Genomic DNA, 25,524 nt, shown 5'->3' on the forward strand with positions numbered 1-25,524 from the left:
CCTAGAAATTATTTATTAATTTTCTAATATAATAATTTTACTATACATCCAGCACTGGTACACATCTTTTTCACAGAGTGAAGGGTTCCTGCTGAGAGACACAGAGTGAAGCGGGGGCAAGCTGAGAGACACAGAGTCAAGGGTGGGAGGCTAAGAGGCACAGAATGAAGAGGGAGCAGGCTGAGAGACACAGAATGAAGGAGTCCAGGCTGAGAAACACAGAGTGAAGGGTTGGAAGCTGAGAGACAGAGTGAAGGGTGGGAGGCCAAGAGCCACAGAGTGAAGGGGGAGCAGGTTGAGAGACACAGAGTGAAGGAGGAGCAGGCTGAGAGGCACAGAGTGAAGGAGGAGCAGGCTGTGAGGCACAGAGTGAACAGGGGGATACTGAGAGGACAGAGTGAAGGTGGAGACTGAGAGGCACAGAGTGAAGGGGGAGGCTGAGAGGCACAGGGTGAAGAGTGGAGGCTTAGAGACACAAAGTGAGAGGGATGGTAAGAGGTGCAGATGGGAGAGGATGGCGTGGATGAGAGACAACGCAGGTGGAAGATGATGGTGTGAATGAGAGAATGCAGGTAGGAGATGATGGTGTGGCTGAGAGATGCGGGAAGAGATGATGGTGTGGATGAGAGATGCAGGGGTGAAATGATGGTGTGGATTAGAGACGCAGGGGGAGATGATGGCATGGCTGAGTGACGCAGGCGGATGATGATGGTGTGACTGAGAGACGTGGGGAGGAAATGATGGTGTGGCTGAGAGATGCGGTGGGGAGATGATGGTGTGGATGAGAGACACAGGGGGTGTCACAGCCCTGACTAAATTTCTTATGTTTTATGTATTACCTCTGCCATCACTCCTGCAGTTCAACACAAAAGCTGCAGTCTGTGTTTCCTGCTGCTACCTCTTGATTAGTCACCTGCATGAGAATTCCTCTGTGAGAGTAATTTGCAGGATTCTGTGTTCAGCAGCTGGTCTCTCTGCTCATTGTGCTTAGTTCTCAATGAAGTCAATACATGCTGCCTTTGTTCAGCGCTCTCAGTTTTCCGTGTGTAATCCTCAGTGTGATAATCTATAGTGCCTCGCTTCCTGGTGTTTAGGCCTAAACCAAAGTTCCCCCCAAAGTCATGGTCATGGACGTTGCTATCTTAGTTCCAGTCAGCTGACTCACTTCTGTCCAATCCTGTCCAGGTTGATGTTTAGCTGACACTTCCAGCCAATCCAGAATAACCCAGGGGTATAAAGCTTTCTGCTTTTTCTGGGCAAAGGTTGCCAGATCCATAAGTCACACTGCTCAGTGTGTGAGCCTTGTAACTGCGTTCTCCAGTGTTCACAGGTATTGCCTTAGAGAACCTGTATCTCTGTACCTATCTACTCCAGTCCAGTTCTATTCCAGTTCAGAACCAGGTTATGCAAGAAGTGTCATCATTCCGCTGACCATCTGGTCAGCACCCCAGTCTGGTTCCAGTCCGGTTCTACTCCAGTAACTTCCAGTTCATCCTCATTGTTGATAAATCAAAGAAAGAATATTGTCTTGTATAATATATATTGCATTAGTACAAATGTTTACAAGTTACTTGTGTACTGGATCATTTCAGATGCTACCTCAAAAATAATTAGACGCTGCTCTGAAAGAAGTATGTAACTAATTAGGTGGTTCAGTACAGAGGCGTCACTCACCTCCTTAACACCCAGTGCGGCGGCGGAAAAAGGGGTGGGACTTCATGGGAATGGGCGGTGCTTAGAGGGCCTGGGCGTCACGGGTGGCACCTGTTTTTAGCCCATTGAGGGGCGGGGCTTTGTGGGAAGGGGCGGGGCTTCACGTCCCGACACCCAATTTTTTTGTCACTTGGGGGGTGTGGGAGGTGAGGTCTGACTCCCGGGGAGTGCTGTCCCTGCAGTGCTGGCTCCTACACAGTGACAGGAGCCGAGTGCTGCACATAATATAATAGTGCAGCATTCGGCTCCTGTCACTGTTCAGGAGCCAGCATTTTGGTGTCACCCCTCGGCGGGTGACACCCGGGAGCGGCCCGCACCCCCCTTGTGATGCCACTGGTTCAGTAACAGAAGAAACGTATGTGTAAGATCTTCCTGGCAATGCCACAAATGCTTGAGAGAGATTTTACAATACTGTACCTTCTCTTGTATTATGCATTTAAGAAGGGATTTACTTTTATGTACATATTAACCTGTTACATAGCGTACAACATTTACTTGTGTAAATATACCAAGATAATGATTCTCTCAAATTATGTCCTAACTCTTCAATGCTATGCCAGTATTCAATAACATTTTCATTACTCTTCAGACATATCACAGTACCATACCTGCTTGTCAAACTCAACGTTCAGTTTATGGATCTCTGTCATCTCACACCTCCTCATTAATTGCTTTCCAGAACACTCCTGTCAGTCTTATTCATATGTAATAATGCTATCACATTAGTATGATTATGCTATTAATGGGACAGGACTTGACAGCAAAAGGTCCAAAGATAGAACAAAGAACAAGCAACAAGGTGGCAGAAACAATACTATATGTTTTATAAAGGAATAACATAAAACTATGTATAAAACATACTCCTCCAATTAATAGGCACAATGGGGCAATTCAAATGTTTTAATGGGAGCCATCGGAGCAATTCAGTTACTGCTCCGATCAGGTTCCCATAACTTTAACCGTGCCCAAATAGACAGGGTTTAGCTGAGAATAGTGGCTAAACCATCTAAAGTCTGGTTAGGGCATTCAAACTTTTCACACATTTCAGCTCACCCACCTCAGGGGGCTGCAAGCTAAAATGTTGTTGCCGGCTGCATGCACAATTGTAGTTCTTCGCTGGGCGCCATCAAGTGGTAGCCGGAGGGAAGGGGCAACGACAATGTAATTTAATTTGTTTCCCCCTGGCTGCCAATAGACAGTGCCCCAATATGTTAATAAGAATGGGTTGGGTTTGAATGCCTGGCAGTCAAAATACCGATCCCGACCGGATCCCATAAGAACTGTTATTTTATTTATTATTTATTACCAGTTATTTATATAGCGCACACATATTCTGCAGCGCTTTACAGAGACTCTTTTGGCCATTTACATCAGTCCTTGCCCCAGTTGAGCATGCAGTCTAAAAACCCTACCACATGCAAACTTATACACTAGGGTTAATTTTGTTGGGAGCCAATAAACCTATCAGTTAAAGCCAGACTGCCCATCTGGCCTCCGGCTCTCTGGTTTGACTGCCCCCTGTATTTCCAAGAAAATGGGGTTGGCATGCAGGTCTTTGTGCAGGGCTGTTTCTAGACAAATTGGGTCCCTGTGCGAGCACAAAAAAATCTGCGCCCCCCCCCCCCATAATAATGGGAGGTGTGGTCTAGCAGAAAATGGGCTTGGCCTTGCTGCAATTGGCGTGGTCTTGCAAGAAATTACTACCTTAAACCATATCATAGCTCAATGCACCTAGCACCGTATTATGCCCCACACAGTAATGCCCATAGCACCAAATTGTGCCCCACACAGCAATACCCCTTGCACCTTATTATGCACCATACAGTACTACCCTTAGCATCACATTATGCCCCACACAGTAATGCCCCTTGCACCATATTAAGCCCCACACAATAATGCCTCTTGCACCTTATTATGCCCCACACAGTAATACCCCTAGCACCATATTATGCTCCCACACAGTAATGCCTCTTGCACCTTATTATGCCCCACACAGTAATGTCCTTTGTTATGCCCCACACAGTATGCCCCTTGCACCATGCCTAACTTAATAATAATTCCCCTTAAAATTGGCACTGTACCTGCTCGTTGTCAGGGGTTGTTTCATGCTACTGCTAGCCTGCTCCCTCCGCTGCTGCTGCCAACTGCTGTGCTGCTATCTGCCTCCTCCCTGCAGGCTGTCTATTAAGTGTCCCTCCCAAAATGTCCGCCACCTCCTCTAGCATCCTTCAAAACTGTCCTCTCTTATGCGGAGACCATTTTAGGTGGGAAGTTTTCACAGTATTCTATGCGGCCGGCCAGACCGCATTGAATGCTGCACAGTATGCACACAATGGCCGCGGGACCAGCACCCCGTGTTATTGCATGGCTGGCGCGGCCCTAGAAACTTTCCTGATTTTGTGGTTAGCTTCTTTCCAAGAAGCATCACCAGGTGTCTGACATTCAGCAAGAGCTTTAGTGATTTTTAGCTAACTTGAGTCAATCCAAAAAACGCAATTTTAGATAATCTGAGAAATTCTAGAAGTTGTGACGTATAAGATAGGAACTATTTTCTTAGCCAATAAACTTGCAGCTTATCTCAGGAAATTACCTTATGATATGTAAACCAGAGTGCTTTATAACGGGCTGTAAGTGAAAATAAAGTCTCTTCTCTCACGTCTCATACTTTTTACATAGGGGTGATTTGAACACAGGTGCTGTCTCGTGTCAGTTTCATTCATCACAGCTGTGAATGTTTGTAAGCCTCAATGACTGATTGTGCATCGTGAACATAGGACCTGGGGGGTCCTCTGAAGCCTCCTGTAGGCTCTATAAGTAATGGTCCCATCCTTTCAATGGTGTGACTTTTGTACCTGTCACAGGTTTCTACTTCAAGACCAACTTACCACATTAGAAATTAGAAAGCCCACTGATAAAACATATATTCACCTATATGATTATCTGTTTTTGCAGCATACTTATATCATAAATTTGCAGCATGCTCACTGTAACTTTGAAACATGCTTCAAGCTACCCACAGTCAGCTATATATGATGGCGTGATTACCACTTCTATTTAAGATGGCTTCTGGCAAGCTAACATGGTACAACTGAGCCCAGCTCCTCTGTTCCTGGTTTCCTGTTCTTGATTCATGGCTTCTGATCTAAGTCCCGGATGTGACCCTGGCCTATTGCCTATAGGTATGATTTGTATAGAATACAGGTCTCTCTTTTGCCCTTTTTTCCTGTTCCATGACGATATCTTTGGGCTTTCCTTCCTTTCATATATTCCCTGCTACTATTACGCACTGTAGCCACTGCAATCCATCTTGCGTGATGCTTTCAGGAAAGTCACTAATATATAACTCTTAGGTGGTCAATACAATTAGCCACAAGGGGGGAGAGTTTCCACTGCAGTGGCAAAAACAGAACCGCAATGACACCTCATCTCACCCAATCACGATCTTGCCCAGACTTGCTTGCCCAGATCTTGCACACCAATAACCAGGTCAGACCCAGGTTATTTGTGCACAAGGGGTATAATTGATCCCCAATCAAAAACTGTAGTTGCTGTACAGTAAGTGTGGCATACAACTGCACTTATTCTCTGGAGCAAGAAAATTGTGATGATTCCTGAGGGGGAAGTGTATCTTTCTAAACAGTGGAGAACTGGACAAGTGGAGAAGTTGCCTATTGTAAGTAACCAATCCTAGCAACCAATCAGCTTATAGTTAGTATTTACCATGTACAGTCTATAGAATGATAGGCAGAAGCCGATTTGATTTATCTCGCCCGTGCTAGTATAAATAAATCTTATTTGTGTACAAGCCCAAGCGGCAACAGCATCTGTTGATCATAGCTTGATTTAAATTCCTGTCCCATTGTTTGCCCACACTCATAAACATTTAAGACCTATAGTGATATAAAAGTCTAAATTACAAGGGTGTCGATCTGAAGGGGTAGTACAAATGACTGATGTATCTTTCAGTGGGAGACTTCAATTCATCCCTAAAAGTTTGTAGGTGAGTACGTTTTCATACCTCCCAACATCTTGTCCCCATAAAGAAGGACTCTTCCATGCGCTGTAGGCACGCGCATCTGAAAAATGGGCGTGGCCTCGGGAAAAGGGTGTGGCTTCGCAGGAATGCTGCGATCAAAAACCATGCCCCCGTTTTAATCACTGTGGCAGCATGGCCAGTGCCTGTTGTCCATGCCTCCTGTCCCTCTCTCGGAAAAAGGGTGTGTGGCTTCACAAGAATGCAGCGATCGCGTGCCCCGCCCCCGTTTTCAGCACTGCGGGAGCATGGGCAGTGCCTGCTGTCCCTCTCTCTCGGTGAATAGATGCATGCACACAGCGTCTATCCACTGCTGCTCTGCTAAGCAGAGCAGCAAGTGAGAGTTGGTCTCCCAACTGACAACCCACACCCACCCCCAACGTGGGACACTGTGGCATGCACAAAAATTGGGACAGTTGGGAGGTATGCGTTATTTATCATTATGTTATTAAAACTTTTCATTGCACTAAGAGCCTAATTCATGTTTGTAGGGAAAGCAAAAAAAACAAGTAACTTTGTATCTGGAACAAACCATGGACCTAATTCAGACCAGTTCGCAGCAGCAAATTTGTTCTCTAATGGGCAAAACCATGGGCCTAATGCAGACCTGATAGTAGAGATGAGCGCCTGAAATTTTTCGGGTTTTGTGTTTTGGTTTTGGGTTCGGTTCCGCGGCCGTGTTTTGGGTTCGAACGCGTTTTGGCAAAACCTCACCGAATTTTTTTTGTCGGATTTGGGTGTGTTTTGGATTCGGGTGTTTTTTTCAAAAAACACTAAAAAACAGCTTAAATCATAGAATTTGGGGGTCATTTTGATCCCAAAGTATTATTAACCTCAAAAACCATAATTTACACTCATTTTCAGTCTATTCTGAATACCTCACACCTCACAATATTATTTTTAGTCCTAAAATTTGCACCGAGGTCGCTGTGTGAGTAAGATAAGCGACCCTAGTGGCCGACACAAACACCGGGCCCATCTAGGAGTGGCACTGCAGTGTCACGCAGGATGTCCCTTCCAAAAAACCCTCCCCAAACAGCACATGACGCAAAGAAAAAAAGAGGCGCAATGAGGTAGCTGTGTGAGTAAGATTAGCGACCCTAGTGGCCGACACAAACACCGGGCCCATCTAGGAGTGGCACTGCAGTGTCACGCAGGATGGCCCTTCCAAAAAACCCTCCCCAAACAGCACATGACGCAAAGAAAAAAAGAGGCGCAATGAGGTAGCTGTGTGAGTAAGATTAGCGACCCTAGTGGCCGACACAAACACCGGGCCCATCTAGGAGTGGCACTGCAGTGTCACGCAGGATGTCCCTTCCAAAAAACCCTCCCCAAACAGCACATGACGCAAAGAAAAAAAGAGGCGCAATGAGGTAGCTGTGTGAGTAAGATTAGCGACCCTAGTGGCCGACACAAACACCGGGCCCATCTAGGAGTGGCACTGCAGTGTCACGCAGGATGTCCCTTCCAAAAAACCCTCCCCAAACAGCACATGACGCAAAGAAAAAAAGAGGCGCAATGAGGTAGCTGACTGTGTGAGTAAGATTAGCGACCCTAGTGGCCGACACAAACACCGGGCCCATCTAGGAGTGGCACTGCAGTGTCACGCAGGATGTCCCTTCCAAAAAACCCTCCCCAATCAGCACATGATGCAAAGAAAAAGAAAAGAAAAAAGAGGTGCAAGATGGAATTGTCCTTGGGCCCTCCCACCCACCCTTATGTTGTATAAACAAAACAGGACATGCACACTTTAACCAACCCATCATTTCAGTGACAGGGTCTGCCACACGACTGTGACTGATATGACGGGTTGGTTTGGACCCCCCCCAAAAAAGAAGCAATTAATCTCTCCTTGCACAAACTGGCTCTACAGAGGCAAGATGTCCACCTCATCTTCACCCTCCGATATATCACCGTGTACATCCCCCTCCTCACAGATTATCAATTCGTCCCCACTGGAATCCACCATCTCAGCTCCCTGTGTACTTTGTGGAGGCAATTGCTGCTGGTCAATGTCTCCGCGGAGGAATTGATTATAATTCATTTTAATGAACATCATCTTCTCCACATTTTCTGGATGTAACCTCGTACGCCGATTGCTGACAAGGTGAGCGGCGGCACTAAACACTCTTTCGGAGTACACACTTGTGGGAGGGAAACTTAGGTAGAATAAAGCCAGTTTGTGCAAGGGCCTCCAAATTGCCTCTTTTTCCTGCCAGTATAAGTACGGACTGTGTGACGTGCCTACTTGGATGCGGTCACTCATATAATCCTCCACCATTCTATCAATGTTGAGAGAATCATATGCAGTGACAGTAGACGACATGTCCGTAATCGTTGTCAGGTCCTTCAGTCCGGACCAGATGTCAGCATCAGCAGTCGCTCCAGACTGCCCTGCATCACCGCCAGCGGGTGGGCTCGGAATTCTGAGCCTTTTCCTCGCACCCCCAGTTGCGGGAGAATGTGAAGGAGGAGATGTTGACAGGTCGCGTTCCGCTTGACTTGACAAATTTGTCACCAGCAGGTCTTTCAACCCCAGCAGACTTGTGTCTGCCGGAAAGAGAGATCCAAGGTAGGCTTTAAATCTAGGATCGAGCACGGTGGCCAAAATGTAGTGCTCTGATTTCAACAGATTGACCACCCGTGAATCCTTGTTAAGCGAATTAAGGGCTGCATCCACAAGTCCCACATGCCTAGCGGAATCGCTCCCTTTTAGCTCCTTCTTCAATGCCTCCAGCTTCTTCTGCAAAAGCCTGATGAGGGGAATGACCTGACTCAGGCTGGCAGTGTCTGAACTGACTTCACGTGTGGCAAGTTCAAAGGGCATCAGAACCTTGCACAACGTTGAAATCATTCTCCACTGCACTTGAGACAGGTGCATTCCACCTCCTATATCGTGCTCAATTGTATAGGCTTGAATGGCCTTTTGCTGCTCCTCCAACCTCTGAAGCATATAGAGGGTTGAATTCCACCTCGTTACCACTTCTTGCTTCAGATGATGGCAGGGCAGGTTCAGTAGTTTTTGGTGGTGCTCCAGTCTTCTGTACGTGGTGCCTGTACGCCGAAAGTGTCCCGCAATTCTTCTGGCCACCGACAGCATCTCTTGCACGCCCCTGTCGTTTTTTAAAAAATTCTGCACCACCAAATTCAAGGTATGTGCAAAACATGGGACGTGCTGGAATTTGCCCATATTTAATGCACACACAATATTGCTGGCGTTGTCCGATGCCACAAATCCACAGGAGAGTCCAATTGGGGTAAGCCATTCCGCGATGATCTTCCTCAGTTGCCGTAAGAGGTTTTCAGCTGTGTGCGTATTCTGGAAAGCGGTGATACAAAGCGTAGCCTGCCTAGGAAAGAGTTGGCGTTTGCGAGATGCTGCTACTGGTGCCGCCGCTGCTGTTCTTGCGGCGGGAGTCCATACATCTACCCAGTGGGCTGTCACAGTCATATAGTCCTGACCCTGCCCTGCTCCACTTGTCCACATGTCCGTGGTTAAGTGGACATTGGGTTCAACTGCATTTTTTAGGACACTGGTGAGTCTTTTTCTGACGTCCGTGTACATTCTCGGTATCGCCTGCCTAGAGAAGTGGAACCTAGATGGTATTTGGTAACGGGGGCACACTGCCTCAATAAATTGTCTAGTTCCCTGTGAACTAACGGCGGATACCGGACGCACGTCTAACACCAACATAGTTGTCAAGGCCTCAGTTATCCGCTTTGCAGTAGGATGACTGCTGTGATATTTCATCTTCCTCGCAAAGGACTGTTGAACAGTCAATTGCTTACTGGAAGTAGTACAAGTGGGCTTACGACTTCCCCTCTGGGATGACCATCGACTCCCAGCGGCAACAACAGCAGCGCCAGCAGCAGTAGGCGTTACACGCAAGGATGCATCGGAGGAATCCCAGGCAGGAGAGGACTCGTCAGAATTGCCAGTGACATGGCCTGCAGGACTATTGGCATTCCTGGGGAAGGAGGAAATTGACACTGAGGGAGTTGGTGGGGTGGTTTGCGTGAGCTTGGTTACAAGAGGAAGGGATTTACTGGTCAGTGGACTGCTTCCGCTGTCACCCAAAGTTTTTGAACTTGTCACTGACTTATTATGAATGCGCTGCAGGTGACGTATAAGGGAGGATGTTCCGAGGTGGTTAACGTCCTTACCCCTACTTATTACAGCTTGACAAAGGGAACACACGGCTTGACACCTGTTGTCCGCATTTCTGGTGAAATACCTCCACACCGAAGAGCTGATTTTTTTGGTATTTTCACCTGGCATGTCAACGGCCATATTCCTCCCACGGACAACAGGTGTCTCCCCGGGTGCCTGACTTAAACAAACCACCTCACCATCAGAATCCTCCTGGTCAATTTCCTCCCCAGCGCCAGCAACACCCATATCCTCCTCATCCTGGTGTACTTCAACACTGACATCTTCAATCTGACTATCAGGAACTGGACTGCGGGTGCTCCTTCCAGCACTTGCAGGGGGCGTGCAAATGGTGGAAGGCGCATGCTCTTCACGTCCAGTGTTGGGAAGGTCAGGCATCGCAACCGACACAATTGGACTCTCCTTGTGGATTTGGGATTTCGAAGAATGCACAGTTCTTTGCTGTGCTGCTTTTGCCAGCTTGAGTCTTTTCATTTTTCTAGCGAGAGGCTGAGTGCTTCCATCCTCATGTGAAGCTGAACCACTAGCCATGAACATAGGCCAGGGCCTCAGCCGTTCCTTGCCACTCCGTGTGGTAAATGGCATATTGGCAAGTTTACGCTTCTCCTCCGACAATTTTATTTTAGGTTTTGGAGTCCTTTTTTTTCTGATATTTGGTGTTTTGGATTTGACATGCTCTGTACTATGACATTGGGCATCGGCCTTGGCAGACGACGTTGCTGGCATTTCATCGTCTCGGCCATGACTAGTGGCAGCAGCTTCAGCACGAGGTGGAAGTGGATCTTGATCTTTCCCTAATTTTGGAACCTCAACATTTTTGTTCTCCATATTTTAATAGGCACAACTAAAAGGCACCTCAGGTAAACAATGGAGATGGATACTAGTATACAATTATGGACTGCCTGCCGACTGCAGACACAGAGGTAGCCACAGCCGTGAACTACCGTACTGTACTGTGTCTGCAGCTAATATAGACTGGTTGATAAAGAGAAGATGTCTATGTAACTATGTATGTATAAAGAAGACTGAAAAAAATCCACGGTTAGGTGGTATACAATTATGGACGGACTGCCTTCCGAGTGCAGACACAGAGGTAGCCACAGCCGTGAACTACCGTACTGTACTGTGTCTGCAGCTAATATAGACTGGTTGATAAAGAGAAGATGTCTATGTAACTATGTATGTATAAAGAAGAATGAAAAAAAACCACGGTTAGGTGGTATACAATTATGGACGGACTGCCTGCCGAGTGCAGACACAGAGGTAGCCACAGCCGTGAACTACCGTACTGTACTGTGTCTGCAGCTAATATAGACTGGTTGATAAAGAGAAGATGTCTATGTAACTATGTATGTATAAAGAAGAATGAAAAAAATCCACGGTTAGGTGGTATTACAATTATGGACGGACTGCCTGCCGAGTGCAGAGACACAGAGGTAGCCACAGCCGTGAACTACCGTACTGTGTCTGCTGCGACTGGATGATAAATGATATAAAAAATATATATATATCACTACTGCAGCCGGACAGGTATATATTATATATTATATAATGACGGACCTGCTGGACACTGTCTGTCAGCAGAATGAGTTTTATTTTTATAGAATAAAAAAAAACAAAACACACAAGTGAAGTCACACGACGAGTGTTTAACTTTTTCAGGCAATCACAATATAAGTATACTACTAACTATACTGGTGGTCAGTGTGGTCAGGTCACTGGTCAGTCACACTGGCAGTGGCACTCCTGCAGCAAAAGTGTGCACTGTTTAATTTTAATATAATATGTACTCCTTGCTCCTGCTATAACCTATAACTGGCACTGCAGTAGTGCTCCCCAGTCTCCCCCACAATTATAAGCTGTGTGAGCTGAGCAGTCAGACAGATATATAATATATATAGATGATGCAGCACACTGGCCTGAGCCTGAGCAGTGCACACAGATATGGTATGTGACTGACTGAGTCACTGTGTGTATCGCTTTTTTCAGGCAGAGAACGGATATATTAAATAAACTGCACTGTGTGTCTGGTGGTCACTCACTATATAATATATTATGTACTCCTGGCTCCTGCTATAACCTATAACTGGCACTGCAGTAGTGCTCCCCAGTCTCCCCCACAATTATAAGCTGTGTGAGCTGAGCAGTCAGACAGATATATAATATATATAGATGATGCAGCACACTGGCCTGAGCCTGAGCAGTGCACACAGATATGGTATGTGACTGACTGAGTCACTGTGTGTATCGCTTTTTTCAGGCAGAGAACGGATATATTAAATAAACTGCACTGTGTGTCTGGTGGTCACTCACTATATAATATATTATGTACTCCTGGCTCCTGCTATAACCTATAACTGGCACTGCAGTAGTGCTCCCCAGTCTCCCCCACAATTATAAGCTGTGTGAGCTGAGCAGTCAGACAGATATATAATATATATAGATGATGCAGCACACTGGCCTGAGCCTGAGCAGTGCACACAGATATGGTATGTGACTGACTGAGTCACTGTGTGTATCGCTTTTTTCAGGCAGAGAACGGATATATTAAATAAACTGCACTGTGTGTCTGGTGGTCACTCACTATATAATATATTATGTACTCCTGGCTCCTGCTATAACCTATAACTGGCACTGCAGTAGTGCTCCCCAGTCTCCCCCACAATTATAAGCTGTGTGAGCTGAGCAGTCAGACAGATATATATAATATTATATATAGATAATAGATGATGCAGCACACTGGCCTGAGCCTGAGCAGTGCACACAGATATGGTATGTGACTGAGTCACTGTGTGCTGTGTATCGCTTTTTTCAGGCAGAGAACGGATTATAAAGTAAACTGCACTGTCCTCACTAGTAAACTCTCTCCACTCAGTCTCTACACTTCTACAGTAACAGTACTCCTCCTAGTCAGCTCCAGTAAATCTCTCTCAGTCTCTTATAATCTAAATGGAGAGGACGCCAGCCACGTCCTCTCCCTATCAATCTCAATGCACGTGTGAAAATGGCGGCGACGCGCGGCTCCTTATATAGAATCCGAGTCTCGCGATAGAATCCGAGCCTCGCGAGAATCCGACAGCGTCATGATGACGTTCGGGCGCGCTCGGGTTAACCGAGCAAGGCGGGAAGATCCGAGTCGCTCGGACCCGTGAAAAAAAACATGAAGTTCTGGCGGGTTCGGATTCAGAGAAACCGAACCCGCTCATCTCTACCTGATAGTAGATGTGCTAAGTTTAGCACATCTACGATCAGCTTCCCTGACATCAGGGGGGACGCCCAGCACAGGGCTAGTCCGCCCCGCATGTCATCCCCTACACCAGCCGCACAGGTACAAAAGCATGGTACGGCAGCAATGCTTCTGTACTTGAAGAGTAGCTCCCCACCAGCGCAACTCCAGCGCACTGGCAGGGAGCTATCCGTCGATGTGAGGGTCGCAGCCCCCGCTGCCCGCCCTCCGCACGGTCTGGGCACGCCTGCGTTTCCCAGACCACGCCTCTAAAATGGCGGCCAGTCGCAGTCGGCCCGCTCAGCAAAAGCCTCTGCCTGTCATGCGCAGTTCAGACCTGATCGCTACTGTGCGAAAACGCACAGCAGCGATAAGGTCTGAATTAAGCCCCATGTGCACTGCAGGGGGGCAGATATAACATGTGCAGAGAGAGTTAGATTTTGGTGGGTTATATTGTTTCTGTGCAGGGTAAATACTGGAGTTTAAATTTCAGTTTGAACACACCCCACCCAAATCTAACTCTCTCTGCACATGTTATATCTGCTTTTAGCAGCTTTGCACACGCTAAGCCGCCGCCTACTGGGAGTGAATCTTAGCTTCTTAAAATTGCGAACAAAAGATTTGCAATATTGCGATAAGACATCTCTGTGCAGTTTCTGAGTAACTCGAGACTTACTCGGCATCTGCGATCAGTTCAGTGCTTGTCGTTCCTGGTTTGACGTCACAAACACACCCAGCGTTCGCCCAGACACTCCTCCGTTTCTCCAGCCACTCCCGCGTTTTTCCCAGAAACGGTAGCGTTTTTTCACACACACCCATAAAACGGCCAGTTTCCGCCCAGAAACACCCACTTCCTGTCAATCACATTACGATCACCAGAACGAGGAAAAAACCGTGAGTAAAATTCCTAACTGCATAGCAAATTTACTTGGCGCAGTCGCAGTGCGGACATTGCGCATGCGCACTAAGCGGAAAATCGCTGCGATGCGAAGAAATTTACAGAGCGAACAACTCGGAATGACCCCCATGGTTTTGCCCATTAGAGAACAAATTTGCTGCTGCGATCAGGTCTGAATTAGGCCCTGTGTTGCAATGCAAGGGGAGCAAATACATTTGTTTTTTTTCTGTGCAGGGCAAATACTGGCTGCTTTTGCATGTAGCCCGCAAAAGCTGTATTTTTACACTGCAGTTTAGATTTCATTTTGAACACACCCCTCCCAAATCTAAATCTGAATGTGCCTCACTTGCTCAGTTGCTTGCTTTTTTGCTTTACTTACAAACATGAATCAGGTCCTAATTTGGAGTCCAGAGGAAACACCTACTAGTCTCAGGGCCGTCTTTTCGTATGGGCTCAATGGGCTCTTGCCCAAGGGCCCCAGGAGTATAAGGGCACTAGGCTGATAGCTGAGGGTCCCCTTTTTCCAGGGGTACCAGATTTTTTAAAATCGGTCCTAGGGAACCAGAGATATCCGACTTCAAAGCAGTGGTCCCCATCCAAGCCTGTTAATTGCTCTTCCCAGCCAGATATCTCGGGCTCTGTATGATTTAGAGGTTTTCTGAAAGTACATTTCAAAAGCTGGGATTCTCCACGTTCGATGGACACTAGCAGCTTGTCTCTACTATGCCCAGATCCAGAGATATCAGCCTTCAAGCAGTTGGTCCCTGCTCAAGCTCCACATGCCTAATATGCAGTTTTATATATTTGTTGGTGGATTGCTCTGGCTCCTGAACTCTGATCCCCAAGTCCCCAGTACCTTCTGAAGGTGAGACACTCTAATTTTTTATCCCATTCAAAGCTAAGAAATCTTGTCTCTACTATGCCCAGCCAGAACCAGAGATATCCGCCTTCAAGCAGCTGGTCCCTGCTCAAGCTCCACATGCCTAATATGCAGTTTTATATATTTGTTGGTGGATTGCTCTGGCTCCTGAAGTCTGATCCCCAAGTCCTCAGTACCTCCTGAAGGTGAGACACTCTAATTTTTTATCCCATTCAAAGCTAAGAAATCTTTTTGCAGGAACTTGAGATATCTGCAGTCAAGCAAGCTGCTCTGTCACCAGAAAATTATGAAAATTAAGCCCACTCCACTATCGGCCCCTCCCTTACGTATTAAACACCCTATACCACCCTGAAAGTCATGTACTGGGGCCCTTCATTCAGCCAAATGCCACCTTTTACAGTTAGTGTTCTCTCTCCCTGTGAAGTAAAGGAGTAATTAGCAGAAATTACTGCTCCAGGTCCTACATGCTGAGCGGAAGATAGAACACTCCTATCGCCTGTGGGACATCAAAGCTGCCGCTGATAGCACCCCCACTCATGGAGGATGGGTAGGGGCCCCAGTGTATTGCTGTGCCCAAGGGCCCACACTGCTGTTAAGACAGCCCTGACTAGTCTATGGGCCTAATTCAGACCTGATCGCTGCTGTGCGTTTTCGCACAGCAGCCGATCAGGTCTGAACTGCGCATAGGGGACGGGCCGGCGGTGTTTGGTAGCCATTTTAGGGGCGCGGTCTGGTCAATGCAGGCGTGCCCGGACCGTGCGGGGGGTGGGCCGCGGCAGCTGTGTGACGTCACACGCAGCCGCTGCGACCCGGACAGCGACGAGTAGCTCCCTGCCACCGCGCAGGAGCTGCGCTGGTAGGGAGTTACTCGTCAAGTACAAAAGCATCGCCACTGTGTGATGCTTTTGTACTTGTGCAGCGGGGCAGTGCCAGACATGCGGGGCGGACGCCGTTCCCCCACATGTCTGAGTAACTGATCGTAGCCGTGCAAAATTTTGCATGGCTACGTTCAAGTCTGAATTAGGCCCTATTTTTTTTTAGGTGGTTTTGAAGTCACATGTAGAGATTGTGACCTCCAAGCTGCAGGATTTTCTTTGCAGTGGTTTGCAGGGTAAAATTCTAAAAATAATAAATAGGGTGGACCCATCAAATAAAGAAATACTTAAATAAATAAATAATATTGACACTGCAGTACATTTTCTGTAGTGTAGCCAGATTATAATATACTTATCTGGAATCTTCTTCTGTTCGTTGACAGACATCATTCATATGGCTAAATGATCCTACTTGAAATGGGTTAAAGACCGTTAAGCCAGCCTACTTAATAGGCAGACACCCATTCAGGAGCAGTCTCTCATCTGTCTCATCATTAAAATCAAGTGGCTTTTGTGGTGCTGAGGATAAAAAAGTAAATAGTAAAATGAATTGCAAATGTAATTTGCGAAAATGTGGCATACTTTACAGTAATACATTGCAATTGCAATGGTATTTCCAGTTGTGGATCTTGTGAGTAGTGGGCCCAGGTGCAAAAATATAATTTGGGCCCCTTCTCCACCCCAACACAAGTTCATAAATTGCCACACAGCAGTGGGTGACAGAGAGAGGCAGAGGGCGACAGTGTACAGCAGGAGGAAGCAGAGGTTGACATAGAGAGTCATAGGGTAACATCAGAGGGCAAGGGGATGCAGACGGTGACAGTGGTAGGCAGGGGGAGGTAGAGGATGACGGGGGAGACAATGGGTGACAGGGATAGGCAGTGGGTGACAGGTTTACAAACACAATATCCTGCGCGGTGCGCAGAGGCAGAACTCTGGGAGGCAACGGAGTCATCTGCCGCCGGGCTCCTGCTCTGAAGGGGGGCACCTATCCTCCCATTCTGTGACACCACTGAATTAAGTTAATTGATAGCTTCCGCTATCTTTTCAGTGGCCAACTTCCTCACTGGTCCCTGCACCTTACAAATTCCACTCTTTTTATTACACTGTAGATACACAGTTTACAAGTATCACACCCAGGATTAGAAACCACAACCTATTACACTGGAAGCTGATACCTTACTGAGGAAGCTGTTTGCTCCTGTATAGGAAATATGAGAATTTTAACTATATGAAGATACTACTCTGACAATTACACGTAACTTCATATAGTTAAAATTATCATGCTTCTTGTACAGGAGCAAATAACTCCATCAGTAAAGTGTCTGCTGTTAGTGTAACAGGTCTTGGGTTCTAATCCTGGGTATGACTGCTAAGAAATGTGTGATTTAAAATAAACAAAACAATTAAATGTATAAATACAGTATATAATTTTTTTCAGAACACTCCACACACACACACACACACACACACACACACACACACACACACACACACACACACACACACACACATACACACGCACACATGCATACATATATTTATCTTAATATAGGAAATAGGGGGGCACCAATATTTATCTTGCCTCCGGGCAACTGTGATGAACTTACGCCACTGGTGGTGCGGAGAACAGGGGCAATGTACCTTGGTGGGGCCAGAAAAACAGCGCCTTTGGTCTGTCTGTGACATGGACCCCCACCCCTTGTGCTTTCCTCAGTTTGGTACAGTACCAGTTACACTGGTTGTAAGCTGCTGTTAATTGACAGACAGCAGTGAATCAGAAAAACATGTACAGCATCTGTTATTTAGAGGCAGTATGTGACTGTGATCATCAGCGCTGATAGGTGGTAGGACTCCTGTATCAATCTGGCATGCATAAGGTCAGCCCTGCCTACCTAATGTAAGGAAAAAAGAGAGGGTTTTTGATCCTGCACCAACCTTGGATTCAAAATACGTTATTAATCACATAGTAGCCAGAAATGGACATAGTTTGTGGAAATTCCTATCTGTCCGTATGGCGGTGCGCCCAGAGTCAAAAAAAGGAGACAATTGTATATGCACAAGAAAAGAAGTATGACTCTTGTTTGGGCGCACTCTTGTATTAGTATCTAAATGTTAATAGGTAACTGATAACCAAAAAATAGGAAGGTAGTCTTTGTTTCTGCTCTTAGGGATACAAAGGGACTCGGTATGCCCTATAGGACATATGTATGAAAAAATAATGAAATGTTCAGATCTTAGTTATGCCTGGATAACCGCATATTGGAAGGTAGCTACATATTAAACTGCTTCCGTCTGCCAAAGATCTGTACAAACTGTGTTTGTATTAATGCACCCTTTGTTGGGTTGTGTGAGTGGGTGGGAAAACCCACAGTATAAGAAAAAACTGATAGTCAACCACTGTTATAGATAGTTCATGACGATTGAGGATACAAAGGTATAGAAATAAAGTATAAGTGGTGATGCTGCTGTTGGTGTTCTTCTAACAAGGAAGAAAAAACCTCCTACTCCACTGGGTATTCCCTAGAGGTCGCCCATCTAGGTACTGACCCAGCCCGCCTTCGTTTAGCTTCCAAGATCGGACGAGATCGGGCGTGAGCGCATGGGGTATGGTCGTAGAAAGATTTGACCCTGTGCCACCAATGAGAGTGCACCGAAACGGAAGGATAACGTACTCTTCAGAAAAGAGTTAGGGATAAGATTGGGTGGTAGCTGCATTATTTTTTCATACATATGTCCTATAGGGCATACCGAGTCCCTTTGTATCCCTAAGAGCAGAAACAAAGACTACCTTCCTATTTTTTGGTTATCAGTTACCTATTAACATTTAGATACTAATACAAGAGTGCGCCCAAACAAGAGTCATACTTCTTTTCTTGTGCATATACAATTACCTAATGCAGGCCTGGCCAACCTGTGGCTCTCCAGATGTTGTGAAACTACACATCCCAGCATGCCCTGCCACAGTTTTAGCCTTCCCTAATAGCAAAACTGTAGCAAAGCATGATGGGACTTGTAGTTTTACAACAGCTGGAGAGCCACAGGTTGGCCAGGCCTGACCTAATGTAAGGGCCAGGTTCCTCAGCAGTGGGGCCCACAAAGCTCTCTGCACTGGGCCATTCATCTGACATTGCTCAAAATGGTCTGTAGGGGGAACCAGGAGATAACTCATTGCTGGTCTGGGCATCAGTGGGCCCCTTAGTCTCAGGGGCCTCAATACAGTGCACCTGCTACACCAATGGTAGTTCCGCCCCTGGGTATTTCTAATGAAATAAGGTACAGGACCTTTACGACCATGCAGGACCCACTCTACTTATAAATAAACAATATTAAAAGCATTCTAATGATCACAAAATATATCACACAGCCCACTTATGACCTTTACATGTGATACTGAGCCAACTGGTGACCACTAGACAACGCAGCTGCCTATGTGATCACTATATAATCACTATATAAAATAAACCTTATGCTTTGGATACCACTATACAATGGCCCTCATTCCGAGTTGATCGCTAAGTTTTTCGGTCGCACAACATATTCGCAAAGTTGCGTTAATGTAGTAAATATGCGAACCTCCGCCCCCAACGTATTTTTGCACATTCGTACGCAGTATTACACAAAGTGGGCGTACGCCAAATGACATCGCAGTAATGCGAAACCATCGCAGCATTGTGAAATCATCGCAATAACACATACTTAATCGTAAAAATACTAAGTTTGAGTATATTTACAAAGTTTTGCGTAAAAGTGCACACTTTTAAGGTAAAACGCACAAAAATGTTTTTTTGGCCTATTAAGTGCAATGACACCTTTCCTTTTAAAGACCACAAGCCCTTTTCAATTACGAACCCAATTAGTGTAATGATTGATAATGTTCCAAAACAATTAAGTGTGAGAATAAAAAAAAATTAACACTTTGTTGCCATAATTGGCCATCAACATGTCAAAGTGTAAATTTTTTTTTTTTTTTTTTCACTTTTTTAATTTTTAAAGGTGTTGTTTGTGAATGAAGGTGTTTACATGTTTCTTAACACAATAATCTCCTTTTTTTTTTGGTAAAAATGTAACGTTAGATGTGTGTAATTTTTTGAACAAAACAAATTCTGCCTGCCAATCTGCTGATCCTTTTTTGCATTAATAAACACAACACCCGGTTAACTTTAATCAACTTTTTTATTTTTGTATTTGTTAATATTTTTTTTTTTTTACAAATCAAATAATACAAGTCAAGCAAATTTTTGCAAATGGTCCACACAATCCATCATTCCTTGCAGGTGTTGGCGCATGGTGTAAAGTATCCCTGAAAAGCTTGTGGGATCTCCAACTGCAACATCTGAAATTAAGATGCAACACAAACATTAATAACTTAATTACATTACTTATTAGCCAAGCAAGGCGCAAAGCACACTTAAATGCTGGCATGTCCAAGCTGCTGGACTCCAGCTGTTGTGAAACTACATATACCAGCATGCCTTTACACAGTTTTGTGGTCAGGGAATGGCAAAGCTGTGTCAGGGCATGCTGGGATGTGTAGTTTCTCAACAGTTGGAGTGCCGCAGTTTGGACAGGCCTGCTTTAATGGCAAAGTTACTACATCCTGCCTGTTTTATGGTACAATCATTAGCAGAACACACAAGCCTGCTCAGCCTTTTTATCAGATTTTAAAGTGTTCCAGACCATGTGTTACATTTACTACTATGTGAGTTATATTTAAGATGGAACGTTGCCCATAGCAATCAAGCAAAAATATGATTATTATATTGTAGAAGTGGATCCCAATTTTTTAAGTATAATCTTATTGATTGCTATGTCCGAGATCCCATGTTAAAGATAACTACCATCTTCGTCAGTGTGACACCATGTTGGCATTCATTCCCATTTGTTGTTTTATTTGTTTTGTATTTTTAGTGGGTTGGTCCTGCATCATCACACTGCATATCCACATCTTCAGAAGGCCAACATATCATAGCATTCCCACACTCCATGAAAGCTGCCCTTACTAAATAAGTGCAAACATGTTTGACTTGAACACTTATTAATTTTGAGAATGTAACTTTCACACAAAAAAACAGTGTGTCATTCGGCTGCATAACAAAGTGAAGCATGTGATTTTTAAGTGTAAATATTCAGACTACACAGGCCCAAGTGTAAAAGGCAAACATACTAAACTCCACTCAGGTCTAACTGTTTCCCAGAAAAAGTAACACATATAAACCCTGTTCTCCTGGCAACCCTGGCTACCTAATGAGTGTCAACCTAGAGTGGACACACAAAACATTGCACACATACACACTGTACATATAATGACACTCACAAATATGTAAAGGCAACATGTACACCATGATTAAATTTTTATATATTTTTCCAGGGTCCAAGAATTCAAACAGTACAACACTGCATGTTTTGGCATTGTAAGTGTAAGTGGGTAATCATTTTTAAAAAAAATTAAAATATACTTACTTTCCACGGCAACATCCAGACTCCCGGAACGTTCGGCAGGGGCTTCCTCTGCCCATTCACTTGGTGGGGATGTTGGCTGGATGGGGGAAGGCGGCTGGATGGGGGAAGGAGGAGGGATTGGGGAAGGAGGAGGGATTGGGGAAGGAGGAGGGATTGGGGAAGGAGGCTGGATGGGGGAAGGAGGCTGGATTTGGTCCGCAATTTCAGAGGGGGGGTCTGATTGAGAGGGCGAGGGGGGCGGAGAAAAAGTTAAAGCAATAGAGGGTGAGGGTGGTTCAGATTGTGATGTTGATTTTGAAGGAGAAGGGGTATGGGAAGGAGAAGGGGTCCCAGAAAGAGATGGAGAGGTGTGGTGAGAAGGGGAATGTAAAGTGGAGTGGGCCAGGGAAGCTGATGGGGCCTGGGAAGATGAGGGGGACTGGGAAGCTGAGGGGGAGTGAGAAGGGGAGGGGGAGTGAGAAGGGGAGGGGGAGTGAGAAGGGGAGGGGGAGTGAGAAGGGGAGGGGGTGTGAGAAGGGGAGGGGGAGTGAGAAGGGGAAGGGGGTGGGGAGTTTTGCCGTTGTTGTTGTCCTAGAATGATAATATTGTTCAAATTGTTCAAACATGATAAATTACATAGTAATCAATTTGTTTTATCAATGTTCTGTTCATTGTTAAATTATTTGTTTTGTTCCAAAGAAAAGCAAACATGTTAAGATCCTCTTCATGTTGGCCACAGCAAACAAAATGAGTCTAAAATTTAACTTTGAAGCTCATTCCTTAATCTAGGCAATTGAGTCATAGTGATTGGTCTCAGCAACATCACCAGATTACTATTCAAGGCACCTTATTATATAGCCTGCACTGATCAAGTATTGTGGATTAATTTCCTGCCTGCTTCTTATTTTTTGTAAACATGCACTTGTTTGGTGTTACTTTGCTACAGTCAGTACTGTTTTACCTAACCACACACAGTGTCCTAATTTCCATAAAAGGGCATTGCAGGTTGCAATTAGCCTACCACTTACTGTAAAATGTCTGCAAATCCAAGGGGTTTACAGCAGGTATTGAGTAGGCAATTGGCCAAAAGCATGTGCAGTGCAGGGGTGGCAGATATAACATGTCCCGAGAGAGTGTGTTTTTTTAAAAAAATTTAAAATTATGGCCAGGGTAAATACATGCAGCTTTATTTTAGCCTTGCAAATTTTTGCACCTGATTTAACACACCCCAACCAAAACTTACTCTCTCTGCACATGTTACATATGCTTCCCCTGCAGTGCTCATTGTATTTAACAATTGTTACTTAAATTACGGAAGGCCAAAAATTGGAAAATAACACATTAGCACAATTTAGTGCAAAAAACTTATGTAAGGTAACTTACTTCGTGTATGCAGCGCACGGATTTGATGGCGGATCTCCGCCAACAAATCTGGAGTCCGCCTACGGAGATCACTCCACCTCCTTTCGAGCTGGATGATTGTCCGCCTGCTGCGGACTCGCGTCCGCAGCAGGCGGCGGACCTCCGCGTAGGCCTCGCGCTTCACCCGATTGGGGATGAAGCGCCCAACGCGGCCTACGCGGCGGTCCATCACCGCAACCAGCACGCGGAGCTCCCGCCTGGTGAACGGTGCTGCACGCATCATGGCAATGGCGTTTTCCTTATTTGGGCATATATTTATAGTGTCTGTTAGCATGTGATTGGTCAAAAATCTATGTTGTCATTTCTATTAACTTTATTGATCTTTGCAATGCTGTGAAAAGCAGAGTGTTATTTGGCACGAGCGTAAAAACGCAATAGCAGAAGCGAAAATGTTTGGTACACAAATTTAAGCAAACAAAACACACACAGAGACACAGACTTTAGTTACAAATACTAAACATATCTGTGTACTCACCACAGTTCGTGTGATAATTCAGCTGGACAGTCACAAAGTGTGAAACATTGAGTATCATTTGTTTGTGTGTTTGGTTACATAATCAGGATTTGATGATATAAAACAAATAAGGACACTATTTAGCAACATTACAGTATTTAAATTTCAAAATAAACATTGTAAGCTTAACGTGTTTTTGTATTTTGAACCAAAAACAATTACACATTCCAACACCACAAAATCCGTACCCAATCACTTTACAAGATCATACAAATTGAAATCATGGTTTATAAAACAGAAGCATACTGTGTTGTATTATTTTGGCAAATATAAAATATATAAACACTATACCTGAAATATTCTGCTACAATTCTTGCCCTCACTTGGCTCCCCCTCCGTGTCACACTCCCCCCACCGAAGCGTGGCACAACCCCTGGCTCCTCATCAGGCAATTCCTCTGCCTGAGGAAGCTCTACACTACTCCTTACCGCGATATTATGGAGTATTGCGCACAGGACCACTATTTTACTTGCCATCTCCGGCGAATACATGATGTCGCCACCAGTGCGGTGGAGAACACGAAACCGCCCTTTCAGGACACCAATTGTGCGCTCCACCAGCTGCCTAGTGGCAGTAAGCGCGGAGTTAAATGCCATCTGTGGTCCTGGCCTGGGATTACGGTAAGGAGTCATGAGCCAGGGGGTGCAAGGATATCCACGGTCTCCTGTTGGAATAAAAGCAAAAATTTAGATATAAAAAATTTAATTTTTATTTTTTTTTTATTCAAAAAAATTTGAGCAACAACTCACCCAATAACCACATGTCTGGTGGTTGACTTGATCTTAATCTCTGCCATATCCCTGATTGTCTAATGACATACGCATCATGGGAACTTCCAGTAAACTTTGCGTTCAGGGAAAGGATCTGGAGGGATGGCCCACAAACAACCATTACATTCAGAGAATGAAACAGTTTCCTGTTTCTAAAAATTTCTTCATTATGTTTTGGTGGCTGAATAGCTACATGTGTGCCATCCACAACCCCAATAACATGTGGGAAGCGACTACCACCTTCCGCAAATTGCCGCTTCACCACATCTAGGGCACCAACATCCAAAGGCATAGCAATAAATTGCTTAACACGCTTGAGGAAAGCCTGGCAGACACGTCGCAGGACCTTACTGAACTGGCCCTGCGACATGCCAACCAGGTCTCCAACCACATGCTGGAATGATCCTGTGGCCAAAAAATGTAACACTGCAAGGAATTGTGTCAATGGTGGTATTGCTGTAGGATACCGAATTTCAGACTCCAGATCACTCTCTATTATGGAGAGAGTGTCTAGGATTAGATGTGGTGGCAGCCGGTATCTACGCACCACCACATCATCTGGCATCCCAAAAAGTCTGACACGGGTTCTGAAAATTGGTGGCCTAGCACGCCTCCGTTGCCTTGGTTGATGAGGAGCCGGCTGTGGTTGTGGGGCTGGCGGTTGGGGTGGGAGTGCTGGCGTGGGTTGGGGAGGTAGGGCTTCTGCCGCAATATGTATTGACATCACACACTTTTTGGAGAGAATGTTAAGAAATGTAAAAAAAAAATAATTCAAAGTTTTCCAAAATTTTACACAATAACTGTTTTTACAATTGTGGTGTCAACTTACTGCAGGAGCGTACATTTTTTCTGTGTTGAATTCATGTCCAAAATGCAAAAATAAAAAGCAAATAAAACTAAATTTAATATTTGGATATAAAAAACATATATTAATGCAAAAAAACTTTATTAAAAAAAAATACCAAAAAAATAAGAAATTTAGTACCTAGTCCAGGAAAGACAAACACTACTTTGCAGATTAATCCTGGAAAACCCAAACACTTTGTTTAGCAAACTTTAAAAAACAAATAAAAAAAAAAATTAACAAACACAAACAAGCACCAACACAGGCCAAGGACACTTACCTGCTCCTAAAGAAATAAAGTCTTGTTTTTGTGGACCACACCCAAAAATGAATACAAAATTGGTTTTTCTCACCAAAAAATAAACTCCTACAAGAGAACACAAATGACAGTCAAAAACAGCATACAGACACTTCCAACAAACAAGCTCCAACACAGGCCAAGGACACTTACCTGCTCCTAAAGAAATAAAGTCTTGTTTTTGTGGACCACACCCAAAAATGAATACAAAATTGGTTTTTCTCACCAAAAAATAAACTCCTACAAGAGAACACAAATGACAGTCAAAAACAGCATACAGACACTTCCAACAAACAAGCTCCAACACAGGCCAAGGACACTTACCTGCTCCTAAAGAAATAAAGTCTTGTTTTTGTGGACCACACCCAAAAATGAATACAAAATTGGTTTTTATCACCAAAAAATAAACTCCTACAAGAGAACACAAATGACAGTCAA

The 25,524-nt window shown here is 45.0% G+C and overlaps 1 long non-coding RNA gene and 1 pseudogene across 1 annotated transcript in view; both read right to left on the reverse strand.

Annotated features, from left to right (window-relative positions):
• The window catches only part of LOC134947770 (uncharacterized), a 214,832-nt gene that overhangs the window by 11,947 nt on the left and 177,361 nt on the right, over positions 1 to 25,524 (reverse strand). The gene's annotated exons all lie outside the window — the stretch shown is intronic.
• On the reverse strand, positions 18,298 to 18,417 carry LOC134950091 (5S ribosomal RNA; annotated as a pseudogene).

Source organism: Pseudophryne corroboree, chromosome 8 (assembly GCF_028390025.1).
Source record: "Pseudophryne corroboree isolate aPseCor3 chromosome 8, aPseCor3.hap2, whole genome shotgun sequence".
NCBI classification, from domain to species: domain Eukaryota; kingdom Metazoa; phylum Chordata; class Amphibia; order Anura; family Myobatrachidae; genus Pseudophryne; species Pseudophryne corroboree.